Source organism: Helianthus annuus, chromosome 10 (assembly GCF_002127325.2).
Source record: "Helianthus annuus cultivar XRQ/B chromosome 10, HanXRQr2.0-SUNRISE, whole genome shotgun sequence".
Lineage (NCBI taxonomy): Eukaryota > Viridiplantae > Streptophyta > Magnoliopsida > Asterales > Asteraceae > Helianthus > Helianthus annuus.
In genome coordinates, this window is record NC_035442.2 from 11,583,201 (window position 1) to 11,605,263 (window position 22,063).

Sequence of the window (22,063 nt, forward strand, 5' to 3'; positions counted from 1 at the left end):
GGGGTGTGACAGATTGGTATCAGAGCCATAACTATAGGGAATTAGGCAGACACGACCTAGTCCGGGTCGCTGTCTTAGAGACCTAGACTATAGTTAGGAACCATCAGACCAAGTTTATGTGCTTACTCTGCAATCCTTCACTATCCCTGCACTCGAATTTTCAAATAAAGTCGGTAGATTTAGTTAGGAATAGGTGTGAAAGCCGCAATCTCCTGACCAAACAGCCTGACTTGTACTGATTTTATTCTTTTATTCATGCTTATCTCATTATTTTCACCAACAAACAGGGGAGATTATACTAAATCAGGAGTGAAATCCATATTTTCATGACTAATCTCCCTTATTTTATTAAAAACAAGGAAGAAATTGCTAAGCCAAGGGGTGAAACCCTGACCTTAGCAGTTTGTTCTGGACTTTATTCATCTCACTAAGGCCTCGATGGACTCCAACGACCTGAACTCACAAGTATGACCTAGGGAACACGTGTGGAATGCCCGAGAATCGAGGCAGAAACACGACCTCCTAGAGTCGAAAGTGATGACAAGTCTACTGTGAATAGTTGTAACACCTCGGAAATTTACGTCCAATAATGTATTGACATGTGGCATAAGCTTTGGATATGTGAAAACATACTTTAGAGGGACTAAAGTTGACAAACAGTGAAACTATGGAATTATAAGGGTCCAAAGTGTCAACAATGGAAAGATAGGCTCTAAAATAACCCTACATAATGTTTATAGTCTCAAACGGTTAAATCATGGATCATACAAAGCGGAAAATGTAAGAAAGTGAGGAATTACAAACTACAGGGGCTAAATGTGTCAACATGTTGAATTTATACCTCTGAGTGATCTTTTGGCAAACCCGAAGCTTTGTAATGCTAAAATATACTCACTAGAATATGTGGTAAAAATTTCATGAAGTTTCGTTATCGTATGAGAAAGTTATGACCAAAACCGTACATGAAGGGTTAAAAGCGTCAACGTCGAATTTCGTGACTTTTCGGGTGAGCGCAAAGAAAACCGAGGACTTTACCATGTTTGTAAATGTCCCAAGGTTCCTAAAAATCAAGTTTGAGAGTCTAAGGGTCAAGATAAATGGCCAAAACCTCGTAACCGAAGATCAGGGACCAAATCGCAAATGTTAAACAAGTTTTGTGGGTCTGCAAGCCCCAGGCGGCCCGCCTGGGCACCCTTAAGCGGGCCGCGACCCACGCCCAGCTCCTGAAAATCGCGAACAGCAGCATTTGGGTCCGTTTTGCGAGTTGATGACAGCTTTCAGGACCTCCCAAACTCACCAATCGAATTCCATGCATGCTAGGACACCTGTAACCCTCTTACAACTCCTGAATCAACTTAAATTCAGATCAAAGTCTTCATAAATGGGGTCTTGTGTTAGAAACCAAGAACACTTGAACTTTCAAAAATTCACAAGAGCTATTCTAGAGCTTTCTGGTCGACAAAGCTGCTTCATAGTGATCTCTAAGCTTCATTAGGACTCTTGTAAGTAATCATAACCTCCTCTAATTCGTTCTAGCTTAGATTATTAGCCGAAAGTCAATCCGTCGCAACTCTAGTTTGACTTTTTGATTAAACGAAAATGGCTCAGTCATTTCTCAAATTGAAGGTACCTACAAGTTGGTATTTATGTGGGAAACAAACCCTCAAAAGGGTATTTTCTGGTTCTCACTCTAAGCATGATTATTGTCGAGTCAAAGTTGTTCTTAAAAAGTCAACAGAACGTGTTTTTGCAAAATCTAGCATAAATAGTAATGTAGAATACATGCAATCAGTTTGATCATCAAAATAACTTTGTAATGAATGTAAGAATATGTTTTATCATGATCAACTCGACAATTTTTAGTATAGACCCGGATCGGAACCGAAAGTCTTATAAAATGACTTTTCTTTGACTCTCGATTCGGATCCGTGCATGCATGTTTGAGATCTGCCTTAGAGCTTATTTTGGAACATTTTTAATTATGTGCAACTCTCTGAGATTTTAAGACTTGGTTCAACACTTGTCCGATTCATATGCATGTTACCGGTTTATGCTTAAATATGACTATTTTGCCCTTTTTGCTATAAAACGTGATTTTTGGAAAAGTGAAAGAGTAGAAACCTTTATTACTGACTTATAAACTTGCACCAAAAATTTGATATCAGTTGGAGGTCCAGATTTAGAGTTATGCTCAATATCGTAAATTGAAAGCTTTATGTCACATAAACGGCGTAATTAGCGTATAACCTATTTAAGCCCACTTTTTGATACCAAACTTTTTACCAACTGATATTATATAATATTTTGGGATTTTTGAAGATTTTTATTTAATTTTTGGCTGATCGTATCATAGGTCTCTAAGTTTAATTCGGTTAATTCCGGTTTTGACCTTTTTGGCCATAAAATGAGTTTTATAAATCTTTTTGACCCCAAACCTCTTTCTACTGATTTTATTTGTTAAATAAATTATTTTGAGCATTCTGGAAATATCAAAATATCAGTTTTCCTTTGAAAACCCGGAAACGGCTCTAAATCGCCTTTTTAAGCATTTTTAACGCATAGTATGTACTATAACCGTATTAAACATATAAGGTTAATACCTACTGATGTTTTTAACACATTTTTATAAAATAACAGTAAGTATAAGTTTGTGAACTCAGGTTTCCAGTTTTGACCGTTTAAGCCCTTGTGAAATTACCAAAATACCCCTAAGGTGCATAGTTCGATTTTAAATGATAAGTTTCATAAATGGGTCATACCCTACTGTTATAATATGTCAAATTAAGTATATTTACTGTATAAATCAGACCTGTAACTCAGATTTCCAATTTAACTCTTTTATAATCTTTTAAATGACCAAAATGCCCTTATAAGGCGTAAATTGAGTTTAAATCCGTATGAGGCAAAATAGAAGTTATCTTACTGATATTATAACATATTTAAAGCATATTATCTCAGGGAACTTGCATATGACTCTTGTGGTTACCCGTAACGCTCTTTTAGCGTTCGGTTCGGGTTATGTAACTAGTTTGCATAAATTGACCGAAACGGGTCAAACATTATCATTTTTGTCTCAAAATCCAGAATGTATTTAGCATACCCAAATTATACAAGTATTCAAACTTGTCGGGTCTAAATCACATTCTATCCGGTCTTCGCTTAATCGTGCGCTTGAAACATATCGTCCTTAAAACTAACCGGTCTAAGCTTAGGCTTAAATAAAGACCCGTTAGGAATCTAATGGGTTATTATAAACCTTTGTTCCAGAATAGGAGACCCAGTAAAAGCCACCTTCACTTGCTAATTGTGATTCATACTTACCAAGGTAAATACTTTTAACTTATTTTCCCTATACGGGCTTGGGGTACGGTATATAAAATACCGCTTGGTCCGGCATTGAATTCTTTAATCGAATAGTGGTTAAATTTATTGAGATGACCTTGTTTTGAAGGTGTTTTATTGCTTAAAGCCTTTGGGGGGTTAATGACCATGTCCCGGATATCCTTGGCATCATCTTACGAGATGGCCACGACCTGAGCACGGGGTGTAGGCGTACACCCGTCAGTGTATAACTCTATATTGTGGTGTGTCTATTGATCTTTAACCCGGTCTACGGATCGGGCTACTGAACGCATAAGTAATATGTAAATCCCTTACAAGATTATATTGCATAATTATCCCAAGTTATAAAAATATTTTATGCCATGTGCATTTAAATCAATTTTCAATCTTTTCAAAATGAGTCAGTTAATTTGTATTTACCAGTGTAAACTGACGTATTTTCCCAAAAGGTTAAGTGCAGGTACTACACGTAATAGGCTGGCTGTCATCTAGAGCGTCCACAATAAGTCTCGCAAGCTTGGACGACAATAAAACTGTTGAACAATATCTTATTTTATTTTGATCCGCCTGTGGATCCGTTTCAACCACTAGTGATATTTAATATTACATTCTATTAAAGTTGAAATGAATCTATCTTTGCTTCCGCTGTGCATTTATATATTGTGTTGTTTGTCTATGATGATGCCAACTACGTCACTATACTCCCCACCGGGCCCACCGGTGACACGTGGAAATTAGGGGTGTGACAGGTTGGTATCAGAGCCAACGCTGAGTGAATTAAACACTAGCCTTCTGTGTTTAATCTCAGTTACACAATTGCACATTCCTCGATTCTCGAGTCTAGACAAAGAACTTAGGAAATATCCAAAATTTGTTTTATTTTCTAACTTTGTCTTATATATATTTGTTGTGTCACTTGTTTGATTTTTGACAGGTTCACCAAAATGCCGCCACGTATGAGAGGAAGAGGAAGGGGACAAGGAGCATACGCAACCTCACACGACCATGAAGCCGGGCCTTCGCACAGGCGAACACCTTCAGGCTCCCATAACACAGATGCTCAAAATCTGTGGAGATCTTTTGCTGAACCCGCAAGGCACTCACTGAGTACCTCACCTTCTGTCCCACACTCCTTTGGGCCTCATTCAGAAAATGAGCCCCACAACTCCCATCAATCCTACATACCTCTCCAGAACCACCAATCACCTTTTGATTACCCAACACCTGTCTTTCAGGGCCTGTTCAACCCTGATGATTACTTGGGAGAACCAATGGGTCATAACCCACTTGGACCGGAAGACCACTTTCCGGGTGGCAACGAGATGGATATCGATGAGGATACCGATCCTTCCATGCCACCGTCCGGAAAACCGAACCACCCCATCGAGATTTCAGATGGGTCACCGTTTGTGGGATCACCTTACCATGGTCCCGACAGTTATGAGGAGAGATTCAAGCAGCATGACTGGGTATTTACCCCTAGTTACCATAACTCTCCCCTGCACCAGTCGCATCACAGCTTTTCCTTGCACTCCCAGCAGCAGCCACAGCAGCAGCAGGACCCCTCTGAGGATTTCTGGCGTAACGTGGTCACTCCACCGCCGCCACCACCTCCGGTTTTGCCTCCTCCGCCTCCAAGGCGAAGAGGAAGGAACGCTCGTATGTCCACACGAGGGGGAATACGCATCAGCACCCCTCCACATTCAGGTAGCAGCCGATACTCGCCACTTCATGAAGAACCAGAGATGGGAGAATCTTCACACCCCGTCTCAGAGGTAACATCTGCGCCAATCGCGCCACCACCACCACAGGATTTTGGGAACCAATCCCCGCTTATACTAGCGCGGCCGCATATAACCCCTTCGAGCCAACTTTTCCCCCAGGTTATAACTATACAGAGGATCCCTACTGGGTAGCTGCGAACTACAACTCTCTCAATCCGGAAGGTACTTTTGGAGGTCCCTGGGCTACGGGACAACCGACCTATGGATACCCATCATATGGATATCAGCAGCCGCAGCCTCCTCAACCACCGCAATATCAGATACCACCGCCGGCACCGATGATGTCGCCGCCACAAGTTCAAGAAATCCTTCAAGGGATAAATAATGTGCGACGTGAGATGCGGCATGAGTTACGGGAAGAGCGTCGGCATAATCGTGGGATGTTTAAGAAGATGGTGGATTTGATCAAGGGAAAAGGCAAGAAGGACTACTAAATCCTTTGTTTGCTAGTTATTTAATCATGTCCCTGCGAGGACATTTATTTCTGTACTCTGCCCCTGCGTGGGTATGTTTTTCCTTTCTGTTCTACCCCTGCGTGGGTATGTTGTTTCTGTTTGACCCCTGCGTGGGTTTGTTTGTTAGTATTAGCCCCTGCGTGGGTATGTTATTTGAGTAAAAGTCCCGTTTAGGGCAAACTTTTGTTAGTTAATTCTATTTGAAATGGTTAATTTAAGTTTTTCATTTTTAAATTATATGCACAAATATAATATACGAATAAATGAAAAATAGAAATTATTATTTTAATTTACCAGTTTAATAATAAGAATCTTAAAAAGGTAAACCTAGCTTGAATGTCATATTAAAGACCTGGCCAATATGGTAGAACCTGTTAAAAAGATTCAACTCTCTGTTAACATCTGTAAACATGTTAACATTCTTGGCTAGTGTGGTCCGCAAAATCACACGTGTCACACTTTTATTAAATAATCCAAATTTATATTATATATATATATATATCTGATTGTGACGTAATGCCTACGGGTTATAATTAATGTCATATAAAACAAAAAGACAGTCGTGGTTTATAGACCCCTTGCCAAGAAAAGGATTGATTGTTTTAATTATTAAAATTTTAATCCTATAGAATCTAAAATCAAATTTAGAATTTGTCCAAGTGACTAGGCCTATTGTGCCAACATATATTTCATTCGAGGGTAAAGTAACTAATAAAAAGTCCTGAATGAAATTAACAAATTAACTAATATGGCTTTTATTTACCATGGTTAATAAATCGTCAAGAACGATAACACTGTTTAGGCTTCTAAATAGACCTTGTCCTTACTTTTATGTAGCACTAAAACCACATGGCTAAGTCTGAAGAAGTAAACAATCACTCCGAGGAAGGACCAGATAACACTAGAATACATATAACTGGTGCGGAGCTACAAGCATTAGTAGAAAATGCTGTTGCCAAAGCCATTGAAAGGCAATATAGTGAACCAAGTAGGACCCGAAGTAGGGCCCGGTCCGCGCCACATTCCAAGACCAAGGATCATTCTAAGGCTCATACCAAACCACTCTCTAAGAAGGATGCATCTAAGAAAGACGAGCTAAAGAAGAATGATGAGGATAATCACTCCTCTAACCACAACAGTGTGACAACTCGAGTTTCCAAGATTCCATCTTTGCACTATTGCATGTTAATTGTTAGATTGTTTGTTTCACAACTGTACACGTTATAATATGTTAAATCGTACTGTGGTTGATATGTTATATATGTGGTGTGCATTATATTTGAAGTGTAGGTAAATGTTGTATTTAGAATTAATACTTTTGTTGTTTAATTAAATCATGCCAAACACCCCACTCCCGAAATCACCCCAACCCAAATGCCCCACCCCGAAAACACCCTGTGGCAAAAACACTTTGGTGTTTTCGTTCACTGTTAACAGCCGAAAACAACAAATGGGCTTTGGCCCAGTAGCGATTAGATATAAGGTCTTGTTCTTAACCTTTACGCGAATTCGGGAACTGGCAACCCTAAATCATCTCTCGCACTCTCTCTCTCGCTACCCTTGAACCTGACGGCAAACTTGTTGTTGACTCGACTCATCGCGGTTAGTGTTAACCTTTAACCGATTGTTTGATTTAAAGCAATTGTATGAACGATTTCTTGTTTATTATCATAACTATGATTGTGTTGTGAACGTAAGACTGGATTATCGTTATGTGTGTGTATATATGTTCACAAACTGTTATATATATTGGATGGTATGATCGACCGTGTGTGCCTGTCATCGATGATCTGAATGATATTAACGTGATATGTTTGTTGTGAACTGATTAACTTAGGTGATTGCATGAATAGATCAGATTGATCAAAAGGCTGTTATTATCGATGTAAATGTTAGGCGGTGTTAGGGTTGTTGTAGTTTGTAACTGTTGTTTGATGTTGATGCCATGACCACGAAGACACAGACATCACGAAAACACAAGGGTCAGACGAAATCCCCTTTGTGTTTTCGTCACACCTCAAATTCAGCGAAAACCCCAGAGATTTCGCCAAACAGTTTTCGTTCAAAAGTGTTTTCGGCCCAACTGGTTTCTGTTTTGAAGGATAGGTTTCTGTTTTCTGACTACCTCAGTGATTAAGTGCCTAGGTTATGTGCTTCTGTGCTTACGTGTATTTGTGGTTATGTGATTATGTGTTTATGTGATACGTGTTTCGACGTGATTCTAAGCTTTAGATAGTAGTAGACGTGTGAGGTGAGATTCGATTTCGTTGTGTTGAGTCTCGTGACGATGTCTGTTGCAGACCATGTCGTCGTCTGGATCCCGACACCGAACCCCACTCGCCAAGAAAAGAGAGACCGACGCCTCGCTGCTATCATCTCCAAAACCATAGCGAAAGCTGTGAGTGAGGTGTATGAAAACGCTAGCAAGTCGTCTGAAGAATCCCGAGCTGAGAACCCTAAGGATTCAAGCAAGGCTGCTTTCAGCTTCAAGCAGTTCAAGGCATGCGGACCAAAAGAGTTCACTGGCGAAGATGGCCCTATGGCTATGTTTCACTGGTTCGACTCGGTCGAAGTCACTCTGCGCCAGAGCGGATGTCCCAAGCATCTCCGCACTCTCAATGCTACAGGCGTCTTCCAGTCCCGTGCTTTAGACTGGTGGACGGCCGAACGAAACAAGCGCGGAAATGATGCAGCTTACGGGCTAACATGGAAGGAGTTGAAGGCAATCATGATCGAAGAATTCTGCCCTCCTCATGAACGCCAAAAGCTGGAGGACGAGTTCTGGGGAATCAAGCAGAAGGATGGAGACAACGCTGCTCTCACTGCTCGCTTCAAGCAGCTTAGCATTATCTGTCCTGATCAAGTCAAGACCTCAGATCAAGCCATCAAGAAGTACATTCGAGCCCTACCTGACTGTGTAGCCGACTTTGTTCACACCGCCAAGCCAGCCACTATCGAGGAAACCTACCTACTCGCCGCTGAGATCAATGATAAGCGAGTAAAGTCTGGCTTCTAGGATAAGCAAACCAAGTCTCTGCACCAAGCCACTGCAACACCCACTGACTCATCTACTCAATCCTCCAAGTCATCGAGAAGGAAGAAGAAAAACAACAACAACTCCAGCAACAAGAGCTGTGCTGCCGCGACAAACGCCACTCCTCTACAAGCTGTACCAGCTCAGCAGCACCAGCGCTCAGCTCCAGTGATCAATGCACCGCCAGCAAAGCGTGCATACACAGGCCCTCACCCACTCTGCCCGACATGTTCGTATCATCATCCAGTGGGTCTAGCTTGTCGTTTTTGCGCTCACTGCAACCTGTACGGTCATTTCACTGCGAACTGCCGCTATGGTCCCCGTCAAGCCCCAGTTCAAGCCACTGTCAACCAAGCTCTACTCCCTGCCCCTCAAGGCCAACCAGCAGCTCAAGCACCAGCAGTCAATGCTCGAGTCTGCTTTGCATGTGGTGACCCTAACCACTTTGCCAACAGATGCCCGAACAGGGTGGTTAAGCAAGAACCCCAGCAGCAACAACAGCAGCAGCAGCAACAGCAGCCTCAGCAACAGCAGCAAGCAGCCCATGCCCGAACCTTCAACATCAATGCCCGCCAGGCTCAGGCGGATAACAACGTGGTTAATGGTACGTTCCTTGTGAATGGTATTTATGCATCATGTTTGTTTGATACTGGAGCCGATAACTGCTTTGTGTCATTTGAATTCGAGAAGCTCCTTAGTCGTAAGCGTTCCTATCTATCCTCGTCATTCGAAGTCGAAGTTGCTACAGGAAGAACTATTGCCGTTAATTCAGTACTCCGTGATTGTACTCTCGAACTCAACAATCACATCTTCCCAAATGACCTTATTCCGATGCAACTCGGAAGCTTCGACGTCATAATAGGCATGGACTTTCTTCGTGAAAACCATGCTGAAGTTGTGTGCTTCGAAAAGATGATTCGGTTCTCGCTAGCAAATGGTGATCTCCTATGTGTATACGGTGAAACAGCGTCGAAAGGTCTCAAGCTCATGTCGTGTATTCAAGCCAGCAAGTATCTCCGCAAGGAATACCGAGCCTTCCTGGCCAACATTGTAGTAGCGGAGAAGGGAAAGAAAAAGAAAGTTGAAGTCAAAGATGTGCCAGTAGTTCGTGAATTTCCTCATGTGTTCCCTGATGATCTTCCCGGACTACCACCAAGTCGTGATATCGACTTTCGTATCGACCTCATTCCTGGAGCTAACCCCGTTGCCAAAGCCCCTTATCGACTCGCTCCATCCGAAATGCGAGAACTCTCGAACCAACTCCAGGAACTACTCGAAAAAGGCTTCATTCGCCCAAGCACCTCTCCTTGGGGCGCGCCAGTCCTTTTCGTCAAAAAGAAGGACGGGTCGTTTCGGATGTGCATCGACTATCAGGAATTGAATAAGCTAACCATCAAGAACCAATACCCCTTGCCCCGAATTGACGATTTGTTTGATCAGCTACAAGGTGCAGCATGCTTCTCTAAGATCGATCTACATTCAGGATATCATCAACTACGGATACAGGAGGAAGACATTCCTAAAACCGCTTTTCGAACCCGTTATGGCCATTACGAATTTGTTGTTATGCCCTTTGGTTTAACCAATGCACCCGCGGTCTTTATGGACTTGATGAATCGCGTGTGTAAGCCTTACCTTGACCGTTTCGTCATCGTATTCATCGACGATGTCTTGATTTATTCCAAAACGAAAGCCGAACACGCGCAGCATCTACGTTTGGTTCTCGAGTTACTCCAGGGGAACCAACTCTACGCCAAGTTCTCCAAGTGCGAATTCTGGTTGGAGGAGGTTCAGTTTCTAGGTCACATAGTGAATAGTCAGGGTATCCATGTCGATCCTGCGAAGATTGAAACTGTCAAAAGCTGAATTACGCCTAAGAACCCGTCTGAAGTTCGTTCTTTCCTCGGACTAGAGGGCTATTATCGATGATTCATTGAAGGATTCTCCAAGATCGTTGTGCCGCTTACCGCTCTTACTCATAAAGATAAGCCTTTTGTGTGGGGAAACGCACAAGAGACTGCCTTTCAAACCCTCAAGCATATGCTGTGCAACGCTCCAATTCTTACGCTGCCCGACGGAAGCGACAACTTCATTGTCTACTGTGATGCTTCTAACCTTGGTCTCGGCTGTGTTCTCATGCAGCGAGACAAGGTTATAGCCTACGCATCTCGTCAGCTCAAGATCCACGAGAAGAACTATACAACCCATGACCTCGAGCTAGGCGCAGTTGTCTTTGCATTGAAGATTTGGCGACACTACCTGTATGGCACTAAGTGTACGATCTACACTGATCACAGGAGTTTACAACACATCTTTAATCAGAGAGAGCTTAATATGCGTCAACGCCGATGGGTAGAACTTCTCAACGATTACGACTGTGAGATTCGTTATCACCCAGGCAAGGCGAATGTGGTTGCTGACGCGCTCAGCAGAATGAGTTACGTGCTCAGTACCCGAAACATCCAAGCCTAGCACAATCTTGAAACCCTTATCCGCGAAGCCCAACATGCTTGCTTTAACGAGCGTACATTGAAGAAGGAAAGGATCTATCACGATGGAGCTCAGTTGGTAAGCAAATCAGATGGGATATTCTACTATCTGGACCGAACTTGGATCCCGAAGTGGACCGATTTGCGAAAGATTATTATGAACGAAGCCCACAAATCCCGGTATTCTATTCATCCCGGCGCAGACAAGATGTACCAGGACCTGCGTTATAAGTACTGGTGGCCGGGTATGAAACGGGATATCGCTCTTTACGTTGGAAACTGTTTAACTTGCGCAAGAGTCAAGGCTGAACATCAAAGACCTTCTGGCTTACTCGAACAACCGCCGATACCTATATGGAAGTGGGAGAGCATAGCCATGGATTTCATAACAAAACTCCCGCCCACGCCATCAGGACACGACAGTATTTGGGTTATAGTTGATTGTCTAACGAAATCAGCCCACTTTTTGCCGATACGAGAAGACTACAAGGTGGAACGACTAGCCCAAATCTACACCGACGAGATCATTCGTAATCTTGGTACGCCTCATGACATCATTTCAGATCGTGACGCTCGGTTCACTTCGCGATTGTGGGAAACGTTTCAAGCGGCCCTTGGTACGTCGCTTAATCTGAGTACTGCATTCCATCCACAAACCGACGGACAGACTGAAAGAACGATCCGTACTCTTGAAGACATGCTCCGAGCATGTGTCATAGATTTTGGTGGTAGTTGGAACAAACACCTGCCCTTGGTGGAATTCTCGTACAATAATAGCTATCATGCCAGCATCCAAATGACACCTTTCGAGGCTTTGTATGGTAGAAGATGTCGATCGCCTATTGTGTGGCACGAGATCGGTCACTCACAACTAACCGGTCCCGAGATTCTACAAGAAACGACTGACAAAATCCACCAGATTCGAGACAACTTGGTGAAAGCTCGGAACAGACAGAAAAGTTACGCCGATAAAAGACGCAAGCCCCTTGAATTTGAAGTTGGTGACTACGTACTCCTAAAGGTATCGCCTTGGAAGGGTGTAGTCCGATTCGGCAAGAAAGGGAAACTCGCGCCTCGATATGTTGGACCTTTTAGGATTCTGGAAAGAATCGGAAAAGTCACCTACAGACTCGAATTACTGGAGGAACTCAGTAACGTCCACCCGACTTTCCACGTCTCTAACCTCCGAAAATGCCTTGCTGACCATGATCTAATCGTACCACTCGACGATCTTCAGGTCAACGAGATGTTACACTTCGTGGAAAAGCCTGTCGAAATCATGGATCGCCAAACCAAGCAACTCAGGCGCTCTCGCATCCCGATCGTGAAGGTCCGATGGAAAGGACAGCTTCAAATCCTTCATTGAATCTCAGGATGCACGCATGTGGATATGTATTGAAGATGGGTACATAAACCCAGTACATGATTTTGAGGGCAGACCACGTAGAACAGACTACGTGAACATGAAAGAGACTGATAAGAAAGTGTATGAAGCTGAAAAGAGAGCCTTAGCTGCTATCAGGATGTCCTTACCTGATGGCATCAAGCATACTTTTAATAAGTACACTAATTCAAAGGATATGTGGGATGCGTTACAAAGGCGATATCAGGGAAATAAGAGTGCTGCTCAGGCATTCATGGCTGAGATAGTACCAGTTGATGAGGCTGAAACTACTGTGAGTGATGCTGAATCTGAAGTGAAAAATGCTGAAGCAAAAGTGGATGCTGAAGTAGAGAAGGAAAGTGAAGCTGAAAAGGTTGTTGCTAATGAAACTACAGAAGTTCATGAGGAAGAGGTACAATCTAATTCTGTATGTTTAAGATGTCGTGAATTACAGGGTGAGGTTGACAGGTTGAGAACACAAAACCAAAGTTTGGTAAGCGAGATGTCGAGCATAAAGGAGTCAAACTTTTTTGCAAAAAGAAACGAATCTTTATACTTGAAGAAGATAAAGGGCTATGAAAGTGAAATTGAAGCTTTAACATGCAAGTTAAATGAAAAACTTCAAGTAATAGATTTAGCTCACGACATGATGGCTGCGAAAACAAAAGAGATTTCTGAAAAAAACAAAGAGTTGTCAGATGCACAACTCCAAATTGTTGAACTTGAAAAGAAATTAAGTCAATTCAGAGATTCATCTTTTGTAATGAAACACATGATGGGTGGGTTAAAGAAGAGTAATGACAAGACCACTGTGGGCTTCCAGGGCTTTAATGAAGTCCCACCTCCTCTTAGTCATGACTATTCTTTCCTGCCTGATGAAGATGAGCTAGCAGACTTTATGTCAACCGCACCAAGTAGTCTCGCATCCACATCAAGTCAAGGTGAGGTGTAACACCCCGTGTTTTCGAATGTCAAAGTCAAAGTCCAAGTCAACTTTGACTTTCTTTGACTATAGATAGTCTATTTTATGTTTTAGTTGTATTATGTGGAGTAAGTGTTGTAATCAGCAAGAATCGAAGTAATCGAATGTTTAATCAACGCGAACCGATCTACGACTGTGAATGATAGGAAGTAACAATGCGATAAAGTTAACTAATCAACAATCAAACCGATCTAACAATTATCGAACTCGAGACTCGAATTATGCGAATTGTGTTATTTCTATACGTGTGTGTGTGCCTTATGTGTTACTTGTGCGTGTTTATTTTATGTTTGGTGTGGTATTCAAGCAAATCAATCGAAAATCAAATCGAAACTCGAAAAGCAATCGAACTCAAACGAAACCGACATCGAAACGTGACTTATAGAAGATTGTATGTTAGATATAGTGATTGGGACTGAAAGTAATTTGACTAGGAACCCTATCGTATCCGTATCATCGTCCATCGAAATCGAAACGTCGAAAATCGTCACGAAATACTCAAAGTGTGTCGTGGATCGAACAGGAGGCATCCTGATCGAACAGGCCAGTCGATCGGCTAGCATCTTGCCAACCGATCGAGCAGCCCACTCGATCGGAGCTCCTGGCCGATCGGCTGCCACTTTCCTCTTTTGGAAGCCTATAAATAGGGTTGTCCTTGTCTTCATTTCCACTTTTGGAAAGTTCTGACCGGCCAGCTCTTGTTCTTCATCTTTTCTCAGATTTCTCTCAATCCCGGTAAGTTTTCACTCTAACTCTTGTACGTTTTTTATCATTACTTGATTCTACACCTTTCTATCTTTCAAAACTTGGATTCTAACAGTGAAATCACCAAGATCTAAGTGTTCTTGGGTGATGTCATCATGGTGTTCTTGAAGAACATCATGTTTTGGCCTCATTCAACTATGATTAGCTTAGATCTAACCGATTTCCACATAAACAAGCTAAGATCTACCAAAGATCTAAACATACACAAGTTGTGAAGGATTGAAAGAAGGAATCCCAACTTTCTTTCAACTCTTTTACACTCGATGTCTTCAAAACGATAGAAACGGAGCTTGAACCGGCTAGCTAATCATTCAAACAGTTAAAAGGTTCAAGATTCGGGATCTATGAACAAGGTTCATCGATTTCGGGTTAAACTCTAAACCGACATTCCGAACCGTTCACCGGCCGGACTTGGGTGATTCCTGTTCGAGCCAAGGAAACAAGTAGGAACGGAGGTTATCATAGTTCAACACGTTGTCAAGATACCTTGAAAGAATGACAAATAAACAAACAGCCAAGTGTTAGACGAAAGGCCGACCAGGTCAGAAATGCTGGCCGAACGGCTAGGCTGTTCGAACAGCCCAGCCGATCGGACATGACAGCCGATCGACCGGGCCAGCCGATCGGCTAGCACATGGTCCCACACTTTTAAAATTTCATGAAGCATAGATTGAGGAAGAGATGTTCGATCGAACTGTGTTTGGTGAACATTACTCTTCGGATCATGAGATACTACTCTTCAACACATAATCGTTTTCACAACTCGTTTGTAGTAGGGAATGCCAGCCGATCGAACAGACTGTTCGATCGAGTGACATTCAGTTGAGGACTAATTCTGAAGTTCCTAGCCGATCGAGTGAGCTAGCCGATCGAACGAACCGTTCGATCGATCGACTTGAAAGGTAGGAACACTTCAGTGTTCTCAAATGCTACAACGAAAACTTCAAAAGTTCAAATCCTCAAACACAAACACACCAGAGGAAGAAACAATCCACTCGAATGGTCCAGCCGATCGAGCCTACCGGCCGATCGAACGGGACTGTCCAATCGGATATACCAGCCGATCGAACAGGCCGTTCGATCGAACCTGTCGTTCGATCAACCAGCCTATTCGATCCATTCCCACTTGTTTACCTTCCACGTTACTCATTGTTGTGCTATCGAACTATTCAGGCTAACCCTACTCTCAGCGCTCCCTTCAATCCATAATCAATCACTGTGAGTATACTCGAACCCTTTTTGCTTTAGCACTTTTGGGTGTTACATACGTTACTTATCAAAATCACAATCGAACACACTATTCAAACTATTTGAACGCTAACCGATTGCATGTATTACGTGATTAAATGTATGCTTGTTGTTATGTTTACACGTGGAAAGCTGTCTACCTGCCTTAGCAACGTAGTACTATAGTTTGGACTCAGCACCCGTTCACACGGGGGTTGTTAAGGACAATCTACTTGCATGATTTACGGTGGTGATCATGTATTGCGAACTATCTCGGACAGTCAACCCGCAGTCATTGGTATTGATAGGTCCATGTCGATAATTTACATGCATCATTGCCCTCTGTGTACGTGCTGGTTATGCGTAAGCTATTCGAACTCTATATGCTATTATCAAACTTGTATGCTCACCTTTACATTATATGTATTGACTTTATTTTAACGTATGTGATAGGTGTTTAAGCCGCTAGGATGCTTAGGTGCATGGTGATGAAATCAAGGCTAGGGAGTCTAGAAATAATAAACAATTGTCTGTAATAATAGCTGAATCTGAGTTGTCGGGACGGAATTATTTGCCTAGTTGCTTTCTATGATAACTTGTTATTTATTTGGGACACGGTATGGGATGTGTCATTTAAACTGAATTTATATAATAGTTGTTGTGGAAACTTCTGGACAATCTGTTTCGCTCAGTGCCGCGCCCCGATGATTCCGCCATCGGTTGGGGTGTGACATGAGGGGTCTGAGAGTGATGATGCTAAGAAGAACAATAACATGGAACCTTTGAAAAAGAAAAATTCACCTACTAAGAGCAAAAATCAAACTTTTGTTAAAAAGATTAATTTTGTTCAAGGTAGTGATATGAAAAGCGAAAACACTGTTATTGAAAATGAATCAAATGTAGAGTTTGCTAAAAATAAAAACAAAGGACTATCTGAATCCAAGCAAACTGAACAAAATTCTTCGAAGGCATCATCACCATCTGATAAGGGATCTACCTCAGAGACTCCAGCAAAGAAGTCTTTGAAAAGGAGATCGTGCTTCAGGTGTCACATAAAGGGACATGTAGCTAGCTGCTGTCCTAACAAAAATAGTGAAGCACAAATGAGTGACAAACAGAGAGGGAAATTACCAGAGAAGAGTGGTGATAGTGAGGAGAAAGGTTCAAATTCTCCAAAGAAATCTGCTCCTAAGCAACCACAAAATGTTGCTGTTGGTGTAGATAAGGCTGGAACAGGAACTCCATAGGTTCCACGTTTTCAAAGAAATCAACCTAGATTTCAGCCTAGATCTCCACCAGGCAGATATCAGAGACCTAGAAGCAGTTCACCTAGAATGAACAATTATAATTCAATTAATTTCAGAAGACAAGGTCAATATCAAAATCGATACCAAAATAATGGTGGTCGAACTTTTTATAACAATGGCTTTAGAAATTACAACAATAATGCTTCTTGGAATCAAAATTCAAGGTTTCAAAATCAAAGTTTCCAAAGGTCAAATAGTCCAAATGTATATAGGAACCCTCAGGACCAGAGACCTTATGGAAATCAAAATCAAATTCCATCAACAGGTCTGAGATCCAAGACTCCAGTTAGGAGTAATGGATATTGGATGGATGTTCCAGTAGTTGGTGAATTTGGACGACCCAAGACCATTAAGGCTTGGGTCCCCCAATCTAACTAATTTCTTAAGTTAGTGTGTGCAGGAGCTGCTAAGGAGGATTATCAACTTATGTTGATAGTGGCTGCTTCAGGCACAGGACGGGGGATGTGAGATTGTTGATATATATGTATATTCAATGATTTAAATTGAAGTTCCAAGTGCTGAGTCGACACAGAAGATAACCTGGCAGATCTTTATACTAAAGCATTTGACAGGGCTCGCTTTGAACATTTAGTCGAACTCAACGGGATGAGGAATCCTGAATAACTGGTTTTTCATAAGAATTTTGTAAATAGTTTACTGTTTTTCTTAAAAATCAAAAATACAAAAAAAAATTGAAAAATCAAAAACATAAAAAAAAATAGAAAATCAAAAATGAGATATCACTGTGTGAAAAAGAAGAAATGATAGTACATCAGCAAATTAGACTGTCACACTGAAATTGAACCTAATTTGCTTAAGTGTGATAGCAACTTCATCATACGATGTACCAGTAGGCAAAAGCATGAAATAATCAACTTACCAATGTGATATAAACCTAAATGAACTAAATATGGTGGGGAACACATCAGTGGTGTATGGTTTAATGACCTTAAATCTTGCGTTGATAGATTGCCAAAATCTGAGGTTTTGGGTCTTTATACTGTTATATCATCCGGGGATATCAGGGGTGTCCTTCTGCTGCATCCAGATACATGCTGACCTAGACACACCCAGGATATCTTAAAAGAGCTAAAAATGCCAAAACCTTGAAAATGAAGAAGCTCTCATAGAGAGTCATTCAAAAAGTGCAAAAAGCATAAATCGTACCAAAAAATGGTATTTGTCTTAGCCCTCGATAAGATATTTTGGTCTCTCTGTTGTACGGAAGTACTGACCTGTTCACCAATTATCTATCGTTGAAAAATAAAACGGATGCATTCAGTATACTCACCTACTACGATGAATCTTTGTGCATACCTTGATCGCAGGGGTATATCCTGATGTGGGACACGCTAATATTTCAGTAAATAAAATTACCTTAACGTATCATACGGTGTTTAAGTGGACAAACATACTGGTAATCGTCTTGGACTGCTTTTCATGAAAAATTAAATAAAGAATTATCTAATTGTGTGAAACAGTTTGATTGTGCAGATATGATCTTCTTACCAGTGATTCTCACAAAAATAGAGTGTTTATTGCTTTTGTATTTACTTGCTTTCAGAAAAATATAAAAATCCAAAAATAGTGTCTTTTTCTGTTTAAAATTCTTAACGTACGGAAAACTGTTACTCGTGGAGGAATTGTTACTGATAGGGGGAGACGGTGTTAGAAAGTGAGTTCAAATTTTTAAATCATGCAGGTTCTTGTGTCTTGAACAAAAAGTTTAGCGTGTTGGTGATGAAATTGAAAATGCTTAATCTGTGATACAGTTTAACTATCTCTTGAAAAATAATAATTTATTTAACTATGTTGAAAAATTCTTATGGTTTCTCGAGATGTTTGTTTTATAGTATACAGATTGAAGCGGTTTGTTGCTGAGAAGTTGCTGTGAGGTGTGAAGATGAGAGTTTGATTGGATGCATGGTAGAACCTCCTTTCTACATTGCAGACAAAGTTGAAGAGTTTGAAGATTGCTATTCAAATGCTAAACTGGAGTTTACTCAAGTGCTAACGTTTTGAAGATTTGGTGATTGGATGCATCAGCTTAGGGGGAGTCTGTTGCTAACAGAAGCTATTGAAGCTGAAGCTATCCAAAGACCAAAGACAGTGCAAGATTACTTGAAGATTGCAAGAAGACTAAAGACAAAGTTTTGACTGAAGACAAAGTTTTTATGAAGCTATTGTCAAGGGGGAGTTTGTTGGTGCATATTTTGTGACAACAGCTTAGATTTGGTCTTTGGATATCTTGTAATTAGTTAAACGATAAACAGTTAGCGGGTTTAGCTTTGTAATAGTGAAATAATAGAGTTTGGGCTAAACTAAACCCACATTGGGTCATAGGGGACGAATTGGGCTTGCCCATGTAGTAAACCCTAGCCTAATGTTGCAACCTTGTGTTATATAAACAAGGTTAGGCTTTAGGGTTTAGGTTAATCAGCCAAAACAGTTTGTGAGAGAGCAATTTCGTGAGAGTATTAGTGCTTCGACGAAATTGTGAGTGGTTAGGGTTTGATTGATTGTAATTCAGCTTGATTGATAATCAATAGAAACCCAGTTTGAAAGTGATTTCTGTTTCTACTCATTCTGCTATATTCTGATCAAGAGGATTCCGCACTCTTGATCGGATTGACAATTATGTGAAGATCCATACACATCAAGGGGACCTACATAATCAATTTTATTAACCAATCGGTTATTGGTTCGTGTCTTTTTCCTTTTTTTTTTGTTAAATTGTTGTTCGGTTCGGTTCATTTGCTTTTGGTTAATAACCAAACCAAACTTGGGTTAAAAAATTTCCTTAGAATTACATAAAAATGAGGTATAAATACATGAAATGAATGTATATATATACATGAAACTAGGTTATCACCCGGGATTGTTTCCCGGACTCGAGAAAGTTATTTATATTAATACATAATTAAATCATACAAAAAGTATGACATATTAAATGTCTTTGCGATAGAAGAATTATAAACTTTTCATAAACTTAAACACGGGTTGTGAATGTGTAATAAAAGTTGCAAACTTATTGATGGTTATGTTTGTTGTTTATAAATTACTTTGTATGAAAAATGACTTAAAAAACAATAGGTTATTCTACGTGAACTTTACGGGTTGGACCATTTAAATGACGTAAACAACGGTTGAATAATGTACACGGGTTAGACCATTTATTTTTTTCAATACTCTTAAGTATATAAAACAACGGTTGAATAATGTACACGGGTTGGACCACTTATTTTTTTCAATACTCTTAAGTATATAAATGTTACACGGGTTCAAACAACGTAAAATATATAAATGGAGACAAATGAAAATTGCATTGACATCATCAACAAAGCATCGATAAAGCGTTTTTTGATACTAAAGAAGGATGAAGAGTGTGCGAGACTAAGATGAAGAGTGTGCGAGACTGATGTTTCTATCTCGCTTGAATCTGAAGAGAGAACTTGAACTCGATTCACACACTACAGATCCACTTGATTCCTTTACAGATCTACGTCGTTTATTTGAGGTGGGCGGTAGTGGGTTTTGATTTGCGGATGCTGGTGGCGGTGGGTTTTGATTACTTTGTGATGGTGGTGGGGGTGAACGGCGGTGATAGTGGTGGTGGAGCGTTGGTGGTGATGGGTTTTGATCAGGTAAACGGTGAGGATGGTGGTGGCGTTAATGAGATTTTTGGGGGAGGATCTTTGAATTAAAGGGTTTACAACGGGGATGGTGGGGATTTGAAGATGGATAAACCGATTTGGTTAGAGGGAAAGTGATGGTGGCCTGAAAAGGTTGTTGGTGAGTAGCGGTGTACAATGTTGGGTCCAGTAGAGGAGATGGCGGCGCAAATGGTGGGGATGATGATTGATGGCAGAGATGAGTTGGGTGGTTGCTGGTAGTGGTGGTTGCCGGAGACAACTACAAATGGCGTTTGTTGGAGATGAACTGCAATGGTGTTTGAATATATTATGTTATAATATTAATTATCATCATCATCATCATCATCATTATTATTATTATTATTATTATTATTGTTATTATTATTATTATTAAAGAAAAATAGTAATATGTAAAGATGGATGAAAATGACAAAAAAAAAAAAGAAAAACGAAGTATGTAAGGTGACCAAAATGCCTATGACTTAACTGAGACTTTTAGACGAAGTTAAGGTGTTGGATCAAAATGGTAAAAAATGGGAAAACTAAGAGACCCGGAGGAAAAAAAAACTATTTAGACTAAAGTGGTAATTTAAGTCAAAGCTCATAGGCTAAAATGGCAATTTACTCAATAAGGAGATGCCAAATAATCAGGATAATTTTAATTCAAGTGGTGTTAAGCAAGTAGAAGATAATCCCATTAATTGCTAGAATAATTTTGCAAATAATCATACACGAGAAGGTGGGCCGCCATTTAAGTTGGATTTGCGAACTGTGACGTCTGTTGCTTCGGTAGTGGAGGCCCAAGACACTTCATTTGTTGGGCTTGCAAGTAATTTGATTAAAGCATTTAAAGATCCAACAAGGGGCCAGGCCGCCAGGGTATTTATTTTGAAGTGAAGAATGGAATTGGGGATTGATTTAATTCGTGAAATTAGCAATGATTCTTCTTCAAAATTTTAGCCAATTAGTGAACTTCTTTGTAAAAAAACAATTGAATAATATTCTTGATAAGTATGAAAAAGGTGCATTAATTGTTGATGGCTTCCATGCAACTCACGGGGTGAAGTATCAAGATGGTGGTGAAATGGTGTTGGGGAGGGTGGCGGAGTTTGACCAAAAGTTTCATGGGGACGGAAAATGGGATTTTAGACAAAATAATTGGCGGGGGCGGATCTATATAATTTTAAAATTTTCGAACGAAAATCGGAAGTATTACACTTCTAACTGAAACATTGGTGGGGCTGGTGCACGCGAAACTACATCACACCAAGTCTAAACCGAAGGGTTAATCCTCGTGGGAATGGTCTCGTCAAGATGGGTTAATCCCTTATCTTTCCTCGGGTTCTAATCAGAGTATGATCTGCAAAAGAAAAAAACGTGAGACTCGTTACAAGGAGAAGAGGTGGGGGTTCTCCTTGTAACCACTCTCCGGCGTAAGAATAAGTATCGTTTAAGAAGAGGAACAAATGTGTGTTGAGAGTGAGAGCCGACACCTCAACCTTTGGAGAAGGCTTGTATTTATAGCCGGAGGTGGGAGGAGGATTGTGGGCTGATGGGCTTTGGTACAATTGTCGTCGTGGAGGAATATCCCTTTGGTCCCTTCCAACAAGACAAGTAGAATTTGCAGGGTTGGGGGTGACG